The sequence below is a fragment of the Podarcis pityusensis genome (assembly GCF_964106645.2).
Source record: "Podarcis pityusensis genome assembly, chromosome: 12".
NCBI lineage: Eukaryota > Metazoa > Chordata > Lepidosauria > Squamata > Lacertidae > Podarcis > Podarcis pityusensis.
Window position 1 is genome coordinate 32,268,046 of NC_138037.1, and position 25,451 is coordinate 32,293,496.

A 25,451-nucleotide genomic window follows, 5' to 3' on the forward strand; every position below is an offset into this window, starting at 1 on the left:
CTGGGTGAAGAGAGAGAGATACAAAATGCCAACTAGTCCCTGGTTCATAGTTCTTATTTGCTTGTTTTCATTTTATGGCAACTAATTAACATGCAGCAGGCTGGGTCTAATCGCCTCTGTAGTGTTGCTTAAATCTGATGTTTAAATGTGCTTGCTGGGGGTGGGGGTGGGGATACCTTTCCTAATGTCATCTTAACTTCCTTAATGATTCAGGGCATTTAAACATAAATTTAGCCTATCACAGTAGTGAAACCTTTGCAGTCATACAGTGGAACATGAAAGCCAGAAGGAATTTGAAAGAAACAACTGCATAATTTATTAACAGAAACTGATTTAGTGAGTGTGTTTTCCTGTTCCTTTGAACATTCGTGATCCTGAGTACGGACCTTATTGTTTGCCATTTCTAATTTCCAACCCCCAAATATGATCTCATTACAATTCTCCTCCTGGGATTTGGCCTCTTTCATACTACTAGAAGGTGGTGGGCACAAAATTTCTTGGAGAATGAAGGTATTGACCGTGACATCACTAGATAGGAAACACTCAGGACCAGCTTCACCATTAGGCAGACTGAGACAGCTGCCTCAGGCAGACAAATTTGGGTGTTGTGAAAGGGCAGCACATAGTGAATTATTTAATTTACACTTGTTGTGATTTTTACTCCCTGGATAAAAGCGTCTGTGGGATTTTCTGTCTCAAGAACACAACAACCTGGCCAACCTTGGATATCATGCATTTTGTCTTGTGGGACTGTCATTTTCTGTTCTGCATCAGACAGAAAAATGTCCTGTGCAGGCCCTGGAAATGCTGGTTTGAAAAGGGGAAGGACTGCAGCTCAGTGGTAGAGCCTCCACTTTCCATGCAGAAGCTCTGAGGTTCAATCCCCAGATAGGGCTGGGAGAAAAACCTGTCTCAGGTCTCTCCTTCTCTCAGACTTCAGTCTCTGCAGCTCGGGAGATGTTGATGGGTTACTAGACCCAGAGGCCGCCTGAGCCTCTCCTGACCCAACTGGTAGTGGAGCAGCTGTGATTGCCCAGCAGAGAACAACGAGGTAATCCCCACATCTGGAGCCAGGGCAGGCTCAGGCCCCTGACTTGGCCCAGCTGCTGCTTGTTGCAGGGGAACCTGTGCAGACTGGGACTCTTCAGAATCAGGCCCCAGACTCGGCTCAGATGCCGCCTGAGGCAAAGGATCTGGTGCGGACTGAGACTCCTCTGGCTCCGAGTCTGATCCAAAGTCCCAGGCCATCACAGGAGGGGAGAGTGCTGTTGTGCTCAAACCCTGCTTGTCAGTTTCCTAAAGGCATTTGAGTGGCCACTATGAAAACAGGCTGTGGAACTCGATGATCAAGCAGGCACATCTTATGTTCTTACTTATGAATAAATATTTATAGCATTGCTTTGACAATCACAGCATAAGGGTTAGCTTTTATGTTTTAAAAAAAACTGATTAAATTATTTGTTTTTGTTTCCTTGATAGAAAGAATCCCTACCAGAGAAGAATGGCAAACCAAGCTGTTGGACAATGCCAAATTGGCAAAACTATCCGGAAAGCTCAGGAACCAAGAGCACCATAACTTTAATAAAGAATGGGAAAAACTTACAATTTACTTGATAGAGCATTGTAAGCAGATGAACACATTAGCAGGATTGCAATAACACTTGTAACGTAGAAATTACTATGGACAAAATGATGAGACATAAAACTTGGATGATGAAATAATATGCAGTTGAAAAGGTTTATAATAGGACCTATGGAGGAGAAGGTGGGAAGTCTAGAGATTCGGAGAAATCTCTAAATAGGGATATGTATTTGGTAATGGTATAATCTTACACTTGGAAAATCAAATAAAAATTATTTCAGAAAATTATTTGTTTTTGTTTCAATAATTCTATTCAGGTAAGTTGCTTTTTTCAGTATTATTGTGTAGAGAAAAGGAGTAATTAAAATATGCTTTGTATTCTGAGGCATAACAGAAGATCTTGAATCAATTAAAAAGCTAAAGGGGGGGGAATAGAACCTTAAAAGAACGACTGGTGATGAAAAGCGAGTGTTGTATCTAAGGACGGCAATCAATAAAAGTGTCACAGAAGGGAAATACAGGTGCCACTTGGAATTACAGTGAAACTTTATTGAAAGACAGTATGTGCTTTGAGGGACAAAGGCAAAACAGTATCTGATTAATGTAATTCATTGTCAGCAGCCATCTTCAAAGTACTAATAAGAGAGAGACCTTTGTAAACAGCATGTTGACTGATACTTTTTTGTCTTCCTGAACTTGAGGAGAATAATTTTTGGGTCTCCATCATCAGATGGAAGTCTTTTTTATGCATATACAAGAATGTGGATGTAAAGCGGGTAAGTCCAGGGAGGAGATGTGGGCATACCAGCCCCATGTTGAGTGTCCTGATCTCCCCCCTCTTCCCCCCTCAACTTTCCAGTATTGTATACATTTGTCTAAATGTGCTTAGAAGCCAGTGTTGTTTTTCTAGAAAAAGAGGTGCTGGAGCTCACCTTGTTCTCTTATAATAGCAATGGCACCTACCTGAGAGGAGCCAGAACCAAGTTTTGGCTGGGACGGGGGAAGCCCTGCTAGATCTAGTGTTATCAGGGATTCCAATTGCAAGGAGACTTCTAAGCATGTTCAGGCAAATGTTCTTAGAAGGCCCCTTCAACAGCAGGTGGAAACCAGAGCCAAATGAAAAGGCAGAGCCACCATAACTGATTATATATAAAAAAGGCAAGCAGGTGAGATCAGGGGAAAGTGAGGCTGGTGAGGCAATGCCCCATTCACTTTAATGGGCTAGTCTCCAATGGCTACTTTGGATACTTCTTTTGCTGGGTGTTATGTACTGAGTTGAATAGGATCCAAACTGCAGCAATCTGATTGGTCCTAGAACAATAGGATCCAAAATGCAGCAGTCTGATTGGTCCTAGAACAATAGGATTCAGAATGCAGCAGTCTGATTGGTCCTAGAACAATGCAGCAGTATGATTGCTTGGCAGGAACCACCCAATCCTGCTCCAGATAGAAGTGAATCCACAACCTGATTGGCTTACAGTAGAATTCTGGAATTAGCCAATCATGTGCAGCCCATTGTGTAAATAATGTATATAAAGCAGATACTGTGAGGGGACTTCCATTCATTCCTCCTCACCACTATGAGCTGAATAAAGAGCATGAAATCACTTTGCGACTCTGAGTATATTTCACTGGTGGTATCTAGAGATAAGCTCCCAAATTGAGAATTTGGGGGGGGGGTGAGGAGCAGATACTGGGCAGAGGTATCCCTGGGTCCTTTGACTCTCGAGTCTCTTCATTCCTCTAAGACAGTGATGGCCAAACTTGGCCCTCCAGCTGTTTTGTGACTACAATTCCCATCATCCCTAGCTAACAGGACCAGTGGTCAGGGATGATGGGAATTGTAGTCCCAAAACAGCTGGAGGGCCGAGTTTGGCCATCACTGCTCTAAGAGATCCCAGGATTGGGCTCCTTGACTGTGACAGTGACAGCTTGGAGCTACTGTGGTTAATTATCTCCAGCCAGTGCCACTGGTTTCAGTAGGGGAGAAATTTTACAAAAGGGAGAATCATAATATAGCCAACTTTTTCTTCCTGGTGTAGTTGTTACTCTGGATATAACAATGATTTTTTTAAAAAATTCAAACAAGGTGCATACCTGTTCAGAGTCATTAGGTGTATAAATTCCACCTGGCCCCACAGATGGGCACAGTCTTCTAAGCAAGTTTGATCTCAGACAAAGCAATTCAGCATGATGGAGAATTCATGACTCACTTCCCTTGACACTGAAGACCAAAACCATAAATTTCTACCTTTTACTCTCTCTCTCTCTCTAAATGGTAAAATGCATTCCTTCGCCTGTCCTATTGGCTGTAAATTACCCTGAAACTGCTTCCCCTTGTGTTTGCTTGATCTGACTGCAAGATGCTAAATTTATGTGCTCAGCAGTCAAAAGTCACCAAACTGGGCATTACATTAGCTGCCATCCCTTTGCTCTCCTCGCTAGGGTACAAAGAGGGCACTCTGTAGATGGCCTGTTGGCATTAAGAGAATGAAAAAAGCCTATTTTAATGATGAAAGCAACAAAAGTGGTTTCAGACAAGGTCAAGACCAAAAGTGAGATAATGGGTAAAACATTAATTTTCTGCTTGTTCTGGAGTAAAAAAAAGCCAAGTGACTGTGTTTTCGGCTCATTGCCATTACATGCCTGTTCAGGCATTTCCCTTCATTCATTCTCAGAATGGATGGATGGAAGGGTGGGGCCCTGCATGCAAGCCCCTCCCCCCACTCTCTCCCTCCCTGCTTCCCCTACCAACCTTTTGCCCATTGGGTTGGATTCAAGAGTACTGCAAATGCAGTTCTGCTCAAGGAACAAGGACTCTGCTTTGTCTCTGCACACTGACCTTGACCATTTCCTGAAAAATATGTTGGGGGATCCTTTGGAACAATGTGGAAGATGGCACAGGCAGCTGCAAGAAGAAGCAGTAAAAACTATCCCTGCCTCAGCTTTTGTTCATGGAAGACTCTGCAAGATCTGTGTCACTTCCATTCATAGAAGTGGCTATTCCATGAATAAACAGACTTATTTCCATTCATGGAAATCCCACCTATTGCACATAAAAAAATTACAATTTTAAAGAGTACTACTTGTGTTCTATTATTTCTATCATTAAATAAAATTAAATAAGGAAACTGAATCATCACGTATCATTTCCACCCCACCCCCATGTCTGACTTTATACCCGAATAAAGCTTTCATGAACCAAAGCATTTAAAAATCTACTCCAAAGGATGCTAACTACTGGAGATGCTCTCCTGAGTCCGGCTCAGAAAAGTACTCAGTTTGGTCATTTAAAACTATCTCATAGAAGAGGCAATCTTCACAAGCCCTCACAGTCTTCTCCAGCTCAAGCTGAAACCCAAACTCTCCAAGTGCCAGCTTTACTCTTGCAAAGTTATGTCCTCCCTTAGATCAAATATCTTCTACTTGCATAGAGAGAAAACAAAGCAGGGGTGAAATCTGAGGAGTCAAGGGACCCACTCCTCATTGGTCCTCAGCAAGAGGATGATCCCCCCCCCATATTTTGTTCCAACAGGATCCCCCCCCTCCCCAATGCAACTACTGGAGTAGGGGCACTGTGATAGTTTATATCATGAGTAGGCAAACTAAGGTAAGGCCCGGGGGCCGGATCCAGCCTTCTAAATCCGGCCCGCGGACGGTCCAGGAATCAGCATGTTTTTACGTTAATAGAATGTGTCCTTTTATTTAAAATGCATCTCTGGGTTATTTGTGGGGCATAGGAATTCTTTCATTCCCCCCCCCAAAAAAAATAGTCTGGCCCCCCACAAGGTCTGAGGGACAGTGGACCAGCCCCCTACTGAAAATGTTTGCTGACCCCTGGTATATGATGGATGAGGAGAAAGACCAAAGGAAATGGGATGGGTGGTGATTTTGCTAAATCCTTGCATTGACTGGTATAATTTCTTGAGGGGTGTGTGTCTGTGTGTGTGTTTTGAGGGGGGGGGGAGAGCTCAGGTAAGTTTCAAACTAATCCAAGGCAAGCTTTTCACAGCTCACCCGTCTCGTAATTTCTATTTTTATACAATTTCATTGAGGAGCTCTAGCTATGTTTACATTGTGCTAATATGAATTTTTGAGACGTGAAAAGGTACATACCAGGTATCCAGCTCCTGAGAAACTAACTGAAAATGTGCCCATCAACAATATCTCATCTGGCTGGAATTTATAACTGTGCAGTAATTGCACACGATTGTAGGACTTTGTTTTGATTTAAGGGGATAAAAACTGAAGGTCATATATCTTAGCTTCTCCTTTCCATCTTCATTAGACACTTTAATTAGGTAGTCTAGTGAAGGCTGTTCATTACTTCATCACAGATCAGTCTCATACTCTAGAAAAGCAATGAGGATTACAGGATTGTTTGTTTGTTTATTCACTCATTCAGTTGATTAAAATATTTCCATCTTGCCTTTCTGTCATTTAGGCATCCAAGGTTGCAAACAGAATATTTAAAAAATGAGATGCAGTAAAATATCACAACAGTGAAAAAATATAATAATAAAAACAGTAGAAATCCTAATGAGCAGATATTGCAAAGAGAACATTGGAATCAGCAGCATCCAGATATATTCAACATACTCTTAGAAACCTATTTAAACAACATCATCTTCATGGCACACTGAAAATGTGAAGGAGCCAGATGGTCTTCCACATGAAGGTGATTCCGAAGTTGGGCATGGACATCAGTGGTGTGGTGGTAACATTATTGAAGTCCAGATCTATGCTGTCAAAAAGAGTTGCAAAATGCAGGTAGCCACTTTGTTGCATGATATATTATGGGTTTACAAAAGATTTGGACAAATCCCACATCAAGAACTGGAGCAGGGCCATTTTGAACAAATATGTGGTTTTTCTGAGCAGAAGCAGAATCTCTCTGAAGCATGCTGCACTGATTCCAGAATTTCTGAACTGCTCCAGGGTGATTCAGATCTTTAAAAGCCCCTGCAGATGGCAGGTTTGCAAAAACTGAATTTTCCCCCAAGCTTGCTATATACACTAGGGTGGGGAAAGAAGGCAGGGAGAACTCTTTTGTGACAGACAGTCCTGGGTTCTGTTAAAGGGGAAAGGGATGCTGAAGTAATTTATCACCTTATTCTTGACTTTTCTGTTCTCTTTGTCAGTTCTGCTAGTTATGCACACTTGGAAAATGAGGGGCATCCAAGTTCTTCTGCCTCTGTGACATATGCCCATACATTCATGTCTGTGAAATCAACTCTGCACTTGATTTCTGTGACTTCTGGTGCCAGCTGCGCAGAATAGGAGCTTGAAGCTCTTTCCCTCCCATTCATTATAACTCCCTAGTCCCTGCACGCATCCTTCCTACTTTCCGAAGGAACTCTTTGCTGCATGTCCTTTTCATAATAAAATTGTTGCCCTCAAAACTATAAGTTCTCCCCCTCCCCACAAATCAACTTTAAAGATGCCTAGCACATTTTTTAAAAAAAGTCCATAATTTGGCAGATTTCTGAGTCAAGGGGACTTCTCTCATGCTTTATTTTTTCCTACAAATTGCCCATGAAACAATAGGGCAGAATAAGTGAATCCCTTTTTAAGCAACTCAAACTGTAAATGTGTCCTTAACAGGAAAACTACTTCTGCTATACTTCTGAAATTTAGCAGCATTCATGCATTCTGAATTTCATGCCTGCAAATTTTACCCAATTTTACAACAATAAGGTTATAGGTGGTTCCTTTTTCAATTGGTTTTCATATCCATGGAAGTAATCTAGTTGTGTGTTCTGTGCTGGAAGACCTGTTCAAGCAGTTTCTTCTGAACACTTCATGTCCACTGGACCAGATTTCTCCTAGAACATTGGTCTTCAGCTGGTGGATTATCATCATACTGTTACCTAAGAGTTGCTGTTCAGATAGCACCATCACCATGTTATCTTATGTTATGTTTTATGTGATGTGATGTGATATGTGTTGTGTTGTATATCTTATATTACAAAAAAAAAGTTAAGAGAACGGTGGGTAGACAGTAGAAAATCAGACCCCAAGTCAGGTTGGCCTTAAAAGGGCAGTCTTGGGTCTAAAGAGACTATCCCAGAAGACGGCCTCTGCTCTTTAATAAGTTGTGTTTTTAAAAGACATAGCAATGACAAGGGAAAGGAGGCAAATATGCATCTAATTGTCAGAAAAGCCCTGCTGGAAAAGACCAAAGGTCTATTCTGTCCAGCATTCTGCTCTGACAGCAGCCAATTAGATGTCTATGGGAAGCAGGACATGAGCACGTTGCTTTATGTCCTGTGCTCTGCTCCAACTAACATTCAGAGGCACACTGTGTCTAGTACTGGAGGTAATTACAGCTATTATGACTAGTACTCACTATTCAACGTGAACAAATGTGTGGGCAAGAGTTCAGGAGAGGGGAGAACTTAAAGGAGTGGCAGCATTGTGCTTCATGTTGGCATGGCAACCTTTTTTCATTATGACAAACAACCATGTAGGTAAGCTAATACTGAAAGGCTCTTCCTCTCTGCTTTGTCTGTTGCATCCAGTCACCAGACAGGAGTTTGTGAAATGTGGTAAACGAGTCCATAACCCTTTACAGTTATCAAAGACTGACGTGTATTCAGTAGAAAAAAGATATAGTAGCTTCCTGATAAAGTATGCCCCAAAGGAAGGAACCTTAATTTGAATTTATAAAGGAACCAATGTGATGGTTATGGGGGTGGGTTGTTGCTGTTTTTTCTTTGTTTCGCAACTTTTAAAACTATTGAGCCATAGTCCAGACAGCGTAGGATTCTCCCCTCCCTCCCTCTGTTCCATGCGTGACCACCCAGCCCTTCCCCTGACACAGGTGAAGGAGGTCATACTTGTGGAACCGCTGTACATTCCTCATGGCTCGCAAAAGTCCAGCTGCTTCTCTTTATGTGTAGATATCTGTTAATTTATATTACCACATGATTTCATACTCATGTGTTCCAAGTCCAGCACACTGCAAGTTACTCATTTTCTTAGCCACCTATTCTAGAACGTGCTTCCAACTAAACCAATAGCCATTTGAAACATTTACCAACACCAAAGCTGCATTCATAGATGCAATTATCTGGGAATAAGCCCTGTAGAACTCAATAGGGCTTACTTCTGAGTAGACATTATAGGCTTGCACTGTAAATCACTTTGAAAACAGAAGGATATAAAAGTGATAAAATGCACATGCATGACAGCATTTTTAAAAGGCAAACTGCATCATTGGAGTGTGTGTGAGAGAGACACACACACAGAGAGAGAGAGAGAGAGAGAGAGAGAGAGAAAGAGAGAGAATGAATGGGATTGTAGCAAGCCTGGAGAGGGAATTTAAGCCTGTCCTTCTCTGAGGAAAATCATTTTTCTGAAGCTTGTATTGTGGGGAGAAGAATCTGCTCTTGGCTTTACTGAGGAATCACGCACCTTCAGAGAAGAGATTTTCCTCCAGATCGCAGCATGGGGGGAAAGAGTTAAGCTCCTTTTTCATGATGACCCTGGTTCTGTTATTTGTTAGCCACCCCCACCCCATGGTGCAATTGGGGGGGGGGGCAAAACCCTGCAAGTTAGATGCAAAGACATATTTTTGTCACATCCAGTTTGTTCCACAGTCAATGAATGCCCAGAGCAGTGGCAGCGCAGAGGTGACATAGTTATAAATATGATCAAGCTTTGGACCCTTAGAATCCCAAAGGCAGTAGTTCCAGGGTTATTACAGGGTTGCAAATCCCACAGCAGTCAAAAGTCTAACTCATATTCAATAATATTATCAAGAACATGCTGCTGGTATAGCCCCAAAATTTATATTCTGTTACTGTAGATTCTATTAATATCCACATACACAGAAAGCCTAGCCCAGGGCCAAAGTTATACTTTTTGCACAGTGTTTGCACTGGGAAATATTAAGCATTGCTTTGATTATGGCGGCTAGAAGGTAACAGCACTGCTACTTCTACCCAGGGGTTTATTATCACACCTAATGAAACTATATAGTTCTGCTAATAGTTGACAGCTGGTAGTATAACTAGAATACTGCAAAATGAAACTAATCCCGCATAACCCCACTAAAATGCAAATATTGCCCAGATTAAGCACTTTTAAGATCAGCCGAATCTCATGAGTGCTTTATTTTGGCGAGCCAACAGGGAACAATCCTACATTAAGGCGGCACTCCTATATATATCTAGACTGCAATCCCAAACCCATTTACTAGGAAATAAGCCCCATTAAACTCAATTGGACTTATCTTTGTAGATTTTACGGGATTGCATTGAAGATTACCTGGTAAAAAAACTCCACCAAACACTGAGACTTGCTTTAAAGTAAAGATGCATATCTTATTTATACTTGCAGGGGAGAAAGTTACATTCAACTTAGAGTCAAACTAAATATCACTTTTATCAAATACCGTATTTTTCACACCATAACACTCACTTCTTTCCTCCTAGAAAGTAAGGGGAAATGTCTGTGCGTGTTATGGAGTGAATGCCTACGGATGGCGGGGGGATCTGCTGCAGTCGTGAGCAGAGGATCCATGGTTCCCCTTCCTTCCCTCCTCCGTGACTCGCTTTGAAACAGCAAAGCGGGAGAAGAGCCGCTGACTGAGGAGGAGAGAGAGACAGTGAGCCTGCTTGCTTTAAAGGAGCAAAGCGGGAGAGGAGAGGAGAGGAGCCGCTTACACGAGTGTAAGCAGCTCCTGTTCGGTTGGCTCCTTTAAAGCAAGCAGGCTCTCTGTCCCTCTCTCCTCCCCACTTGCTAAATAACAGCAACGTTTTTTCAAGCAGGCTCTCTGTCTCTCTCTCCTCCCCACTCGCTAAATAGCAGCAAAGATTTTCGCAAGCAGACTCTCTGTCTCTCTCTCCTCCCCACTCCTCTTATAAGAGCCTTCTCCTCTTATACCCCTCTTCTGCATTATTAACAGCATCCTTCTCCACCCACCCCATGCGTGTTCCTTGTCCCTTGAGTGCTTTTCCTTCCCTCCCCACTTAAAACATGGTTACAAAGCACGGATCCACATGGATCCTCAGGATTTTTGCACTGGGTCACCCCAAATTCACCATCAGTTCACATAGCATGTCCATGGCTACAGCTTGCACCAAAAAAAATCACACACCCACTGTTGCCTGGGGTCGCAGTGGTGCAAAAACGTGGTTACAAAGCACGGATCCACATGGATCCTCGGGATTTTTGCATTGGGCTACCCCAAACTCACCGTCAGATCACATGTCTGTGGCCACAGCATGAACCACAAAAATCATACATCCACTGTTTCGTTTCAAATATTTTTGTTCTTGTTTTCCTCCTCTAAAAACTATGTGTGTGTTACGGTTGGGAGCGTGTTATAGAGCGAAAAATACGGTAGCTTTCATTACACCTTCACTGTATTGTCTTTAGTTCATACTTTTTTTTTTTTGTGCGAGTGTGTGTGTGCGTGCCAGCCAGCCTACCCAGGCAAGGAATTTTAGCAGCCATGTAATTTTAGCATACAATTTAAAATATGTTATTTTAGTAAGTATAATTGTTTTTAAATTACAGATTTTATATATTTTTAAAAAACATGCAAATTGTTTTTAACATTTGTTTTTGTAGACCACATACAGGTCTTAGATTTGAGCAGGTGGCATACAATGTTTCATTAAATAAAAGAAATGGACTGCACAGCTTCCTGGTTAAGAAATAGTGAAGGATGGGGGGGAGGGGGTTTAAACTGGCACAGAGCTTGTGGAAAGATCTTTAACCCTTTGCTCCATCCATGGTCAAAACTGAAATCGACAGCACGAGCAGCAGCACCCTGCTCCCTTGACTGCTGTTGGCTCCCCCCCCAATGGGCACCAGTATGAGCTTTTATTCCATAGCAAATAGCAGGTGTGCACACATTAAGAATGAAAGGATCTGTCGGTTGCAGATCTCCCAGTTTCTCATTTTTCCAATCTTAAATTCAGTTTTCCACATCTTGCAGCAAGTTGCAAATTTTGTAAATTGAAAAACCCTCATGAATATTCATCAGCATTTTCGTACAAATTTCTCCTAATAAATGCATTTTACGTGTTTTTATGATGTACACATTTTTGCAAGCAAATTCCTTAAAAGAAATAAGATTCTTATTAAAGTTTTTCACAATGCAATAAGATATGAGCTACAAAATATACAAAGAGAACCAGTAAAATATGGAGTCCTCTCCTAAAGGCAATACTTGGCCCCTACCACCCACTGATGGTAGCAGCCCTTCCCAGCTCTCAGCTGGAATCCTTCCTTTCTCCTCCCAGCCTCTCACTTTCCATCAACTATCTACCACCCCCATGAGCACAATCCTTAGACCTTAACAAAGACCCCGAACGTATGACTCAAAGAAACAAGAGAAAGGAAAAAGTGAGAGATAAAAAAGAAAAAGAAGCAAGAAAGAAAAGAGAGAGCAAAAGAGAGATAGCAAGCAATTTCCCATCATATAATGGATTTTTGTATGTTATTTTCACTAACACAGTTATTTTAATGCAGTTTTCCCCACTAAATACATTTTTCAGACACTGGTTGGAAAAGTGTGTTACAAAATTCAAATAAGTGCAAAATTTGAAAGATAGCTGTTTTTCAGTTCACATAAGAGCAGATTTCATACATTCGCCTTTAAATGCAGATGGATCGTATTTCTCCTCCACCCCACGTGTGTGTGTACACAATTGCAATCAGGTTCTCACAGGGGTAAAGGATTAATCCTCACCTCCCATAATGCCATGCATGGTCGCTAGCTCAATCAGAAAACAACAACACAACTACAAACAATGTCACATGTCACATGCAAAATACCCACACAATAAAGATAGGAGCCATACCTCAGTACTATACTCGGGAGCTGGAGAACCTGTGGCCAGTTATTAGCATGGCTAATGAACAGGGAGGTTGGGAGTTGTAGAGGATCACACATCACCCATCCTTGAGAATGAGATAATATTCACTTTCTTTAATATGCTATCTATGTTACACCCCCCCCGAAACTGAATAAAGCCTACCATGTTAATGAAACACATTATATATATATATGTGTGTGTGTGTGTGTGTGTGTGTATGTATGTGTATGTATATATATATATATATATATATACACACACACACACACACACACACACACAGTAAAGAAATAATTTGGAAGGCACACTGCCCCAAATATTGCTGAAGAAGTCATCTTGGCCAGCCATGGTAGTGAATTATGAAATGGCAGTCAGTGCTGCATTCAGAGCACAGACCTAGTGCCAGTCACAATGGAAGGTGGTAGAGTAAGGGGGGGAGGGAAAATGTATTGCAGGCTGGTGCAGTGGAGATGCCTGGATTGGGCCCATTCCTAGCAGCAGAGTCTGCTGAGGATCCTGCTGAACCAGCCCAGCCCAGCCCCTCCCCACCTTTAAAATGCTACAACCAGCAGGGATGTCACTGGTGGACATTTCCACCCACCATTTGGATAAGAGTGTTGGGATGTTCCTTGCCAGCTGGGCTTCTTCCATGCCATCTGAACTGCCTCCAGCACAGCAGAGCAGGGGCTAGGCTCACTCTGGTAATCTTAGAAGTACTGTTGAAGCAAATGTTTTGCAAATGAAACAATCCCCAGCAGGTGCCCTGTGCAAAGCAAACATTTGGTGCCCCCTCTGACGGCGCAATGACACTTTCACCTCTGGTGCCGTTGGGCCCGCCCTCACTTAAATATAGTGCACCCACCTCACAGAACACCAGTTACACAAATTCCTACAAACTACCCCAAATTATCTTGTGGGGGATTTGTGTGAGAGAAAACCTAAAAAATTGGAGTCTCCAGCAGGATTAGATCAAATAAACAAAGGAAGTTTATGACACAAAGTGGGTAAAACATAGGGTACTTCAGATTATGTTATTTCACTTCAGTTCTTTCTCAGTTGTTGCACAGCTGTTGCCGCTTAATACTTTGGTTCTTAAACAAGGTGGTACTTCCTGTCAGCTACACACCCCTTAGACAACCCTACTCCTGAGGTACTCTAAGTAACAGACCCAAGGGATCTCCACACCCCTCTTAACTGGTTTGAGAGTCTTCTCTTTTTGTAGAAGAATCTCTCCCTTCCTGACTGGAATGAGTCCTAAGTAGACTTTATTTTCACAGCTTTTACTTCTCCTGGCTCAGCCTCAGCCTCCCAGTTAATTCCTGGTTTATTATTCTTGCAGGACACCACACACTGTCCTTCACACTAAGCTCAGAGACTTTTTTCTCTAGCTTCTGATATTTTCCTCACAGTGGATGTTTCTACCCAGAACCAACTCTCTCTCCTCTCACTCCCTAGCTCCCAACCTGACTCCTAACCTATCTCCCAACCTCTGTCCCAACCAACCATCTCTCAAGATCCTCTCCTTTTCAACTCCCTCTCCTGGAACTCTGGCCAATCAGAGGCTGCAATTTGTTACCTGATTGCTGGCAGGGAAAAAGAAAATACTTGTAGACCCAACCTGCCCAGCAAAACAAACTTTTCTGTCACACCCCCACCTCTCACCTTCCATTCTGCTCAATTCACCACGTCATAGTTGTGACGTCCTGTGTCGCCCCCCTAGGCTCAGCGCCCAGTGCAGCAGAACTGGTCACACTGCCTTAAATCCACCTCTGTCCTCAGTTTTAATTGTAGAAATCCACTTGAGAACATAATTCTTCAGCAGCTCTTAAAGCGTTTATGTGATTTCTCAATTGCTGATTGATTTGTTAATTATTGATGAAAAGGGTTTTTTTCTAGTTGGAAATATTTATTTCATTAACTTAACAGATTTCATTCAATTTATATTGTATTTTTGTGTGCACGTATCTTACTTCTCGGGAAGGTTGACACTGTGATAACATTCGCAATGACACTGAAGTGCCAAACAAGAAAAGTTTTGAGGGGAAAATGGGCAAGATGAATAGGTAAGAAAATTCTGAAGGCTTGTCCTTGAAATAATCCTCTAGGTATTGTGTTGCCCATTCTGGGGTCGTTTTGGCGGTCTTCCCTAGAATTCAGGGCAGATTATTTGTAATTATTGGTACTAAGGCCCAAGAGGTGGAAGTCAGGAAGTGGGAGTTTGTGGGGGTGGAAAAATTACATCTCCACATTACAGATACTTAGAATTGTTCCAAGAAAAGAATAATCTCTGCGGTATGCCGTGTTAAAAAAAGGCCAGAAGTGATTATGTAAGAAAATGGATCCCACTGAATACAGATTAGCAGCATTAACTCTAGCTACACAAAGCAGAGGAGAGATCACAGGGCAGAAGAAGAAAAACCTGCATGCAGAGCTTGTGGGCATACATTAATTAAAGGGTATTATCAATGTGTGTGCTTTAAGAGGATGGAGAAGTGAACATTTTGTGTTTAGCTCCGATTTGGACACTCCTCTGCCAGATAGATCTAGACTCAGTGTTATTACAAAAAGGCATTTCAATCAAATGTTTCATTTTGAGCCCCAATTTACCAATCTCCCATACAATTAGATAAATAAATAAAACATTTAAATGTATGATTCTGCATAAAACATATATATTATGGTGGGAGGGGGTAGAGAGATAGTAGGCATACAGAAAAAGCAAGACACAACAATATTGCAAGGGATATCCCCCCTCCCAAACACCTAATATCTATCTACCCTTTGGTAGCATTAAAAATAATACCAGGACCACAGATTTGGAACTGCAGAGTTCAGCTATGTGGCCCAGCTCCATAAATTTTCATCAGTTTGCCAGGCTTAGGGTTCCCAACTGGGTCTGCTGCTGTGCCTTTAAACAGCAGTCTGACATGTAGAAAATCAAGAGGTGAAGCTCCCCCCAACATTTATCTTCACAGTAGCAAAACCTTCACCGATTAAGTGAAGGTTACAGGACAGGGGAAGGACAATTAGAAAAGTAGAAGAAGTTGTCAGAAAGCTCCCCAGTTACAGAACGAGAGTGGAGGCGGTGAGGGGACAGAAATACAAATGGAAGGAGGAAAATGGAAGATGGATCCCTGTTTGAATTTGTTGTGCAAATCATCCATTTCAAGGTGAAGTCAGCAGCACTGACATACACACCAACCGAGAGAGAAAGGTTAATCAGAATCAGGGTAGGTACATGGCTTACCTATGAGGAAAAATGCAACCTCTTCCATAAAAAAAAACAATAATCTTCAAAATGGTTGTCAAAACCTTAGTGGGCTCAGTGGGATAGGGCTTCAACATCTGCTTTGATCTCAACTTTCAGCCAACAGTTATTATACCTTTGTGTGAATTTGTGTGAAGCACAAGCAATAATAATAATAATTTTGTCCATGACAGGGAATTCGTTGACACTCAGACTTGAGAATAAAGGCTTGCTAAGTATTTTCCCTCTAGACTTTTTGTTTCTTGCTAGTCATCTTGACGTTTTTCACACTCAACAAGGAATAAATCAGACCTGCCCCATCCTCTAAACAATAAGCAGTTTTGATGTGAAGTGGAGAAATGATACTTTTTGACCTCTAAGGATTATAAAGTACAGGCACTGAGAATAAGTCATTCTCATTCAAGCCATGTTCAAGTCTGCAGGCAAACTCAATTGCTCTGTATGGAAACTTCTCTGCCAGACTTTAAAACTGCCAAGATAAACCTACAGCCATGCTGTTCAGAAAAAGGAACATGCCGGAGATGGTGTCTAAAATGAGTCCTGAGCAGAGCCTTGGAAATAACCACATCTGAGCAGCTGCTATTAGAGAAGGGAAGCATGCATTATTAGACATAAAGAAAGATACGCCGCAATTTTACTTTTTTGGCAAACAAAAATGGCAAAGCACTTCCTTGGCCAATGTTTCCCCTTTTATTTCCACGCTTCCTCCTCCCCCTGAAATCCATTATGTTTCACAAGACATATGACCAAGAAGATTGCATCTGGCAGTTTCCCCTTGACTATGACCACAAATTGCTATCTTATGAATCCACCAAAGACAGCCTCTGCTTTGATATTAAATAAGGCTCTACTGACAGCATGACCAATTATTTCATAAGCTAACAAGGCCAATTCCACCTCCACCCCCCACCCCGACCTGGCCTAAAGTCTCACAGAAAAGAGCTTTGTCAGAAACTGCCAATTCGGGTGCAAATCAGAATTCAAGAGGCATCTTAATGGTTCACAGAAAGAGGCAGTTACACTCCACTTAAGCCTTAACTTTTGGATCTCAGACCCGTTCCTTGTAGGTTAATAGCGAACTGATGCAAGACCTGGAAGTAGAGATAGTCATAAGTTGTTACAAGGAATTCAGTGGTTGGCTCCAGATTTAGCCATGTTGACTTCAACTGCTGCACTCTAAGTATGAAGTCTGGACAATCGAGCCCAGTGTATTTATTTTCATTAGAATGTGCTCCCACAAATTATTGTTTCAAAGAGCAGTTTTCTTCTCACTGGAGAGAAAGCATAATGGAGCACAAGAACACAGGATGTAGGAGGATGCTTTATACTGAGCCAGACCATTTGTCTCAATACTGTCTACACGGACTGGCAGCAGCACCTCCAGATTTCTGACCGGATTCTGTTAGCTCTACTTGGGGATGCCAGCAGTTGAACCAAGGACCTTTTGCCTAAAAAGCAGATGCTCTGGCACAGAGACAAGTCCCTTCCCTCCTTCTCCTGACCCCCCCCTTGATCCCTCAAACCCCTTGCTTCTAGCACCTCCCACCTCATCCCTTCTGCAGACTGCTCTTCAGTGTCCTACCACCAAGAACAAGGATCTAAGTCGTAATCTTCTGTGGTCCTAACTGAGGAATTATTTGGTGGGCAGCTCCCAGCACTCTTCCTCATCCAACCAGTCCCTGATCATGAACCAAAATAATGTGGCTTGGGTATTCTGCACCTTGACTCTGAATGGTGGTGTCATTTGCTATTATGCCTCAAGCAGCAAAATGTCTTCGGCCATCCCTGTTTAGCCATGCCTTCTTTTAGATATTCCATTGCATTCCTGGAAGGAACTGGAAACAATCTCTTGTTTTATTTATATAAGAATTTTCACCCTGCCTTTCTGACATGTACACAAAGCGGCTTACATCACCATTTCTCAATAAAACCCCAATATCAAGCCAAAATGCAGAACATGCAGAAAATAAGGTCAAGAGCTGGCTCTTAGTGATCAGAAGACCTATGAGTAAAGGTCGGTTACATCAAGGGACCTGCCCAAGTCCTTCATCTTCAACTGTTCTCCAGTTGCCATCTGCCTCCAATGCTGCTGAAGAGGCCATGGAGGTGGAGGTCTCTGAGCAGCAAAATGTAGCCATGGAGGAAGGAGAGAGAAGAGAGGGTTTTGGCAGAGCAAATTGAAAACCAAAAAGAAAATGAAAACTTAACAGTTGAGATGCTAGTACTAGACCCAAGAGCAACTCTAGAATCTGAGGCCTCCATTGGCACTGCCCACAGCTCTGAAAACCTGAATGCTGGTCATGAAAGAGACACCCCGGGCAGAAATCTAGCAATAGAAGGTAAGAGAACAGAGACAGGCAGGCACAGATAAAATAATCTCTTTCAGATGAAACATCAAGGCCAAAAACCACTAAAATAATTAGATGTAAAGAAAATGGAAGTACAGTTTCTTGGTGTTCTTGCCCTCTTTTTTTAAAACAAAGAGACTGAACAACAGAGCAGGGAAAACCCTGGGCTCCATGGGGCACAGTGCTCCATAATTTGGGTGTGGCAAGTGAGAAGGTGCTCACTCTGGTCCCAGTCAAAGGAGCCTTCCCCACAGAGGAGACACAGAAAAGAGCCTCTCCCTTGTTCAAGAAAGTGGTTTCTTATCCCACCACTGCTACCAAAGAAGAAGAAGAAGAAAGTGGTTTCTTAGGTATCTTTGACATTTTATGGCTTTAAAAGTCAACACCAACAATCTGAATTCTGCTTGGAAGCCAGTAACCCCGACTGAGAGGAAGGGGTCCTTGTGTGTCTGTTTTTCTAGTAGGAAGGGAAGTATCCAGCATACCTCATCTCCAAAATGCCAAGATCCCAGTCAGCTTCAACTGCAATAAATGCACCTGTGGTGTTTCCATAGTTACTTGGAGGAGCTGCATAACCCTCAACTGTGACTGATCAAACCAGCAAGTTTCCCAACCACCCTTGCTGTAAGGAAGGTACCCATGATGGATTCATGATACTTGGGGATTTGAGCCTTGCAAGGCTCCCTTCTGAGCAACCACACTACTGCCTTTCCCACAAGTTGGTGCAGGAGGGCTTCTATGGAGGGGTGGGATAGAATTTGGGCAACCGTAATTGTGGGCTTAGCTAGCAGGGCCAGACAAATATCATACAGCTTGATAAAATATGTCTGCGACACATAACAGGGTGAGTAGATTAAAAGCCACAAACTTCTAAGCTTGATATAAAGAGGATCAATGTCCATTGTCAAGTAAGGTTATTCAAGTAACAGGGACATGCAGTCCATTGTGACATGTTCTCTGCTGGCTGACATGTCAGAGACCTTTGTGGAGACTAGGGCTTTGTAAGGAGATAGACCTGGAGGGAATTGAAGTGTTAGGGGAGCTAGTTATAATCAGTGAGACCAAGGCAGCAAGGCTGAGCTAAACAGTATGTTAGTGAGGAATGTGATCTCTGGAGAACAATGGAGTGAGAGCAAGTTAGTGGCTGGAGGAGCAAGTTAGTGAGCGAGGGGGCAGAGTTGAGACAAAACAACATTAAAATATAACTAGAATTTTGTACCGTGCTTCTGAGATAGTTCAGATTCTTAGCAGGGGATCCTCCCATGCAAGCTATAATGGGCAAAAAAGAGGTTATCATCAAAACCTATCTAAATGACTCAAGTAAAATAGCTTCCATTTTGCCTTATGAGTATCATTAGAACATGACCATCTCTCAGTTTTGCTGGACTGATGGACTGGACAGGATGTCCTCCGTGAGTTTCAACTCTTTGCTGCTTACACTGACTTGCTCATTTGCCCTCTCCATCTGTGGTTATGGACTTTTTTAGTAAACACATTTCTTGCAAGTCAGTTACCTTAATTATTTAAGTGGTATCTGCTCAGTTTTGAGAAGATAGCAAAAGAGTCCTACAATGGCTGTCCCCTACCAAGTTGTGTTTACAGCAGCCCAAGCAAGGTGAAATGGCTACATTTAGCCATTCTCTAAATTCCCCACAATTCCTCAGGGTGATGCTTGACATCGGGGGGCATTTGTGAGAAATTAAAATGTGATCTAGAGAGCCTGACATCCTGGAGCTACTCAAGAGTTTGAAGCCAGGAAAAAAAAAACAATTTAAGAGACAAGCATCAACAGATGGTTTCACTAAATCTCTCACTACTCAATTTCTTTGTTGCTTCCAGAATTTCAATTCATACCACACAGCTCCACTGTTTGTGCACTTCCCGAGTTTGACAAAATGTCTCCCACACACTCACACAATGTGCAGCCTGAGTGGTGCAGCGATGACGGAATGCTGGCATAGCAAAATTCTTGACAGTTTAAATTCAAAAACTGACAGTTTGAAACACATATGCATCTTTAACTTTCTTTAGTAAGAATGGGAATCTCATATGAAACAAAAATTTGGAAACACGTTAGTATGTGTTGTTGTTTTTGTAAAAGACCTATAGGCAGAACCACAACAGAGAATGTGCCCAGGTTTAACTTCTGGGTAAGAACAGGCAGAAAGATGTGGCAGTGAGGATGAGAAAATGGGGTTTCTGTGAGTGAACCTTGGGTACGAAAAACACTTCAACCTTGAGAGAGATGCTAGTACATCAGTACAAAATAGCCATCACACGAGATGCTTAACTGCAATCCAAAAGATGCTCATGATGCTCTTTCAGTCTTATGAGCCAATGAATGGGGCGCACTCAGTACATTTTGGGCATACACCAGCTTTCTTATGTAGATCAGCCTCCAGTAAAAAAAAAAAGTTGTGATTCTCAACTGAAGCTGGATTTATACAATGCTAGTTGGTCAGGCACTTCTCCGTTATTGAAAGATGGGCCATGTAGTATTTTTCGGTCGGGAAACAGTTGCAGCAGTGATATGGAGAATGACAACTATTTATTGAATAAAACAACAACTGCCTAGTCAGTGTTAGTAGGTCTCTCCCAAGCCTAGGCTACAGTGAACTAACCTCCCAGGCTCTAGGCATATGACCAATATCCCCTGGCCAGAGTTCCTCTGGGAATTTGCTTTAAAGCAACAGTTCCATCTACAACAGGCTGGCTTTTGTGTCAGTCACAAATCCATCCCCCCAACTTCTCAGAGCAGTTTATAACATGTAAAAAAACAGTAAGCAACAATTACATGAGCAGATAATGTATGTGTATGTTTTGGATTGCAGAATGGAGGAATCCGCCCACTTTAGTTTCACATTTTTCCAGTTCAATTTGCCATATTTCCATACCAACATGCTATTTTCTTTTCACACCCCTCATAAACATTTATCAGTATTGTGCATTTTTCCTAATATGCACATTTCTGTAAGGAAGTTCCCTTAATATAATAAGTTTTCATGAATATATGCCTTTTTATACACCCTGTTCCCTGACATATGCATTTCTATAAATTTTAGGGTTTGGGGGTGGGGGCGTTCATACATACATCAACACATAACTGCAAATTTCAAACTGGCTGTGTTTCAGTTCACTCTTTTTAAGAAGTGCAGATTAGGTAGGTTCTCATTAAATGCAGATTGAACCAAATTCCTCCCCCATCCTTACTCATCACAAGCATGGGAGGAGGGGGTGAAATTAGATCCAGAAACTGTACAGGGGTCATTATTACAAGAGTAAAGGCTGGGAGTTGGCGGGAGAGAAAACCCCAAACTTACTCCAGTTCAGAGGTATTCTGTTACCAGCATGACTGACTGACTGTCCTTCCCTCCTTTCTAGTTAAGGGCAGCAAGATGAAGCTCTTCTAAACACCCCACAAACTTTGAACCCAAGGAGAGGTGCCCCCTATCCTGTAAATCTTCCTCCAGAGGAAGGTAACTTAGCTTGATTCTTGGATGCCATTTTGCTTCTCAGTGCCTGTTGCTGGCAGTCACAAGTGAGGAGAGCAGTGTGGCATTCAGGTCCTACTTGTGGACTTCCTATAGATGCCTATTTGGCCACTGAGAGAACAGGATGCTAGACTAGATGGGCCTATGGACTGATGCAGGAATGGCCTGCTTATGTTCCCATAAGCCAAGAGGAACTAGACCCTAATGTATGGACATTAATTCTCTGCCTTTAATCACATCATTAAAACGGATATGCAGGATTATTCAAAAGGATATTTTGGAAGCTATTGAAGCCTTTTTTTGCCATTGAGCTTTTTCAATAAGTGTGTTATTTTTATACTCTGCCCTCCAATAATATATTGTGGTATTCCCCTTCCCTTCCCTCTAGGGATATGGGATGCAGGGAGGAACACAGGTAAATGTTTTCACAGATTCAGGCAACATATAGAGGAATTACAGAAGCACTGGCTGCTCAGTCATATGCATAAGTTCAGTTAATTAATTCCAAGCAAAGTTCATGATTATTTATCAACAGTTCTTACCTGGAATCCCTGCTGAATCATTCATACATTTATGTATGATTTGAACAACCTTTACTGATTCACATTGAACCTTGAGGGCTTTTCAAACACTGAGGTCCAGAACATGATCAATCAATGAAGTGGCATACAATATTGCAACCTTATTTAATGAGACCAAGTTACATTAGTTGATGGGGAGAAAGAGCAAGTTATCAGAAGCACAGGACGAAAATGATGTGGACTGAAACATTACTTAGGGATGGAGAGGCGGGATGGAGTTGCAAGGGGTCAGGGGCGTTTTTCTTCCCAAGGGTCAAATGTCTTTGTCAAGAAGCTTTCAGGGGTCACCTGCCGGTGGTGGACAGGGCAAAAGGCATAAGAACATAAGAAGTGCCTTGTTGGATCAGGCCAATGGCCCATCTAGTCCAGCATCCTGTTCCCACAGTGGCCATCCAGATGCCTGTAGGAAGCCTGCAAGTTGGACATTAGCACAACCGCGCTCTACTCACCTGCAGTTCCCAGCATCTGGTATTCAGAGGCGTACTGCCTCTGACAGTGGAAGTAGAGCACAGCCATTGTGGCTAGGAGCTGTCCTCCATGAATTTGTCTAATCCTCTTTTAAAGCCACTCAAGTTGGTGGTTATCACTGCCTCCTGTGGGAGTGGGTTCCATAGTTTAACTATGTGCTGTGCAATGCAGCAAAGAACACAGAGACAAGTGGACAGAAAAAACGGTTTATGACTCTTATCTTTGGACAGTAGCCTCCACCCCAGCCACACAAAAGCCAGAACTTTTTGCACACGCAATTGTATCTTTCCATCCTCCATACAAGCAAGAGATGGCATTGTTACAGCTCAAGGACACATTCCAGCAGGGGTAATTGCGTACTCCAGGAGGGTGCAGAGCAGGGCTTCTGAGAGGTGTGGCCTGAGGAGAGTCCCAAGGGTCAGACAGAGAGGCCTAGAGGGCTGCATTTGGCCTATACTTCCACAGTTCTGCCATAATGTAACAGGGAAGAAATTAAGATAAAGTCATGACTCCTGTATCTAGTAGTGATCTGGACACCAAAGCAGACAGACTATAGGGGCAACAGCTGGGGAGCTAGGTTTGGGTCAGGGCTCAGAGCTGAGTGCAGAAGCTGGAGAGACCATTGCACCTGAAGTGGTTGGACAAGAATTCTCAGAAGAACCTCCCAGATCACCATGGCCTATAAGGACAGAGCCTGCACCCTCATGGACACCTTTCCCTGAGCCTGAAGGACCAGGTGCTCACCACTGCCCAACACCAGTCTGGTAACACTGGGATGGGTGGTTCCCATGTCCCCATGATTTCTTCACTCTAAGTTGCTCTCACTGAGTTTCAAATGCATATGTGCACTCAGTAAAGATCTAGGCAGCGTTATGAATCAGGCTTACAAATAAGTGCTCTGCCTGCTGTAGCCATCAAAAAGAAAAATAATGTTGTGACAATTAGGAAAGTTGCAGGGAGTAATTCATAAATCATTGTAATAGCTCTGCATAGGCTAATGACGCGTTTTATCTTCAGTAATGTATACAGTGTTGGTTCTCCCAATTCAAGGAGGAAGGTTGTACCAAAGCAAGATGGTTCAGGGTTTGCAAAGTGGCACAGAGAAAACGTAAACAACCTTGGTAAGTTAATTCTGAATTATGGTGTGCTGCATTTAGGAAGCAATATGAAAATAGTGAATACTTAAGCCCTGACTCTTAATTCTGACTTAATTAATGTTTCTGATTGTTTATTTCTCTTCATAATGAAGAGATTCTTTTACCAAAGAATAAACAACAATGCTCATAAAAGAATACACCAGCTTCTAAAAATAGCTACATTTTTCTAGTGAATACAAGCCATCTCTGTAGAACACAACGGGTTGCCTCTGCTTCTGTCAACATTGGAGTATTTTATTGTCTTTGCAATATAAGCTGGCATGTACTTATACATGACATTGAGACAGGAAGGTCACTGCTTGCTATAAAGCCACAGAGAAAGTCACAGAAGTCAAGACAGGAAGGAAAACCTCAAGAGTGTTAAGGCTGACTTACATGAACAATTCCTGCGCTTCTGCATGTAGCTTGATGGCTGGGATTGTGTACATGTGCTGAAAACAATCACACCATGTTTAGGAAGTGTCAGTTTCCTGTATGGATCTCAACCCAAGATCAGAACCCCAACACTGCAACGTACAAATACTTTTTAAAAAGTGGGGGTATTAGAAATCTGTTGAAATACTGTTTGGCAAACCAGACCCAAGATGATGATGAGTTATTAACTTTGTATACCGCCATTCATCTGAAGATCACAAGGCAGTTCACATCATAAAAGGACAATATGAGAAGACAAAATACATAATAAAACAAAAATAAAACCATAACCCCCCAAGCACATTTAAAAGACTATAGAACCAACCAAGGGCCTAGTTATAAAGAAACATTTTCACCAGGTGCCAAAATATATGTAATGAAAGCACTGGGAAAGCCTCCCTTGGGAGAAAACTTCACAAACAGTGAGCCTCTGGGCCTCTCATGGAAGAGGCAAACAAAAACAGGCCTCAGATGATGATCGCAGGGTCTGAGATGGTTCATATGGGAAGAGGCATTGTGGTCCTGAGCAATTTAAGGCTTTATAAGTAAAAACCAGCACTTTGAATTAGGCCCGGAAACTTATCGGAAGTCAGTGCAGTAAGACTAGGATCGGTGTAATATGCTCAAACTGTCATACCTTGGTGAGCAACCAGCCTCTGAATTCTGCACCAGCTGAAGTTCCAAAAACTGTCTTCAGAGTAGCCCTATGTATAACATGTTGCAGTAATCTAACCTCTGGGTTACCAGAGCAGACAACAGATGTTCAGCTATCCCTGTCCAGACAGGGGTGCAACTGAGCCACCAGCCAAAGCTGATGGAAGGCATTCTGTGCAACTGAGGCCAACTAAGCCTCAAACGATAGCAAAGGATTCAGAAGTAGCCTCAAACTACGTACCCACTACTTCAGAGGGAGTGTAACCTTATCAAAAGCAGGCAACCTCATGTCTATCCAGTTGAGGGAACCACTCACTAACAGTGCTTCAGTCTTATCAGTTTCTCAACTCTCATCCAGTCCATTACTAAGGCAAGATAAGTCCAGCACATCCACTGCCTCACCAGCAGATGTAAATGATAAGAAGAGCTGTATGTCATCAGCATATTTCTGGCAAAGTACTCCAAAACTCCAGATAATCCCATCCAGCAGTTTCATTTAGATGTTAAACAGCACAGGATAAAACTGAGGAACCCCACATTGAAGGCTCCATGGGACCGAAGTTAACTCCCCAAGCACCACCCTCTGGACAGGACAATCCAAGTAAGACCAGAACCATCACAAAGCTGTGCCCCCACCCATAATTCAAGGCAACCAT

The 25,451-nt window shown here is 42.4% G+C and overlaps 2 long non-coding RNA genes across 5 annotated transcripts in view; one reads left to right on the top strand and one right to left on the bottom strand.

The window, feature by feature from the left end:
* Window positions 1–19,984, bottom strand: part of LOC308459548 — a 42,948-nt gene extending 22,964 nt beyond the window's left edge. The window contains exons 1-2 of the long non-coding RNA XR_013978113.1: window positions 19,945–19,984; window positions 19,250–19,299 (exon numbers count right to left, since the gene is read on the bottom strand). This is a non-coding gene — a long non-coding RNA (uncharacterized lncRNA). The remainder of the gene's footprint in view (window positions 1–19,249; window positions 19,300–19,944) is intronic.
* The window catches only part of LOC308459550, a 28,306-nt gene continuing 22,182 nt past the window's right edge, over window positions 19,328–25,451 (top strand). The window contains exons 1-2 of one of the 4 annotated variants that reach the window (XR_013978118.1): window positions 19,328–20,231; window positions 23,588–23,691. This is a non-coding gene — a long non-coding RNA (uncharacterized lncRNA). The remainder of the gene's footprint in view (window positions 20,232–23,587; window positions 23,692–25,451) is intronic. The other 3 variants (XR_013978119.1, XR_013978120.1, XR_013978121.1) reach the window with 3 other exon arrangements.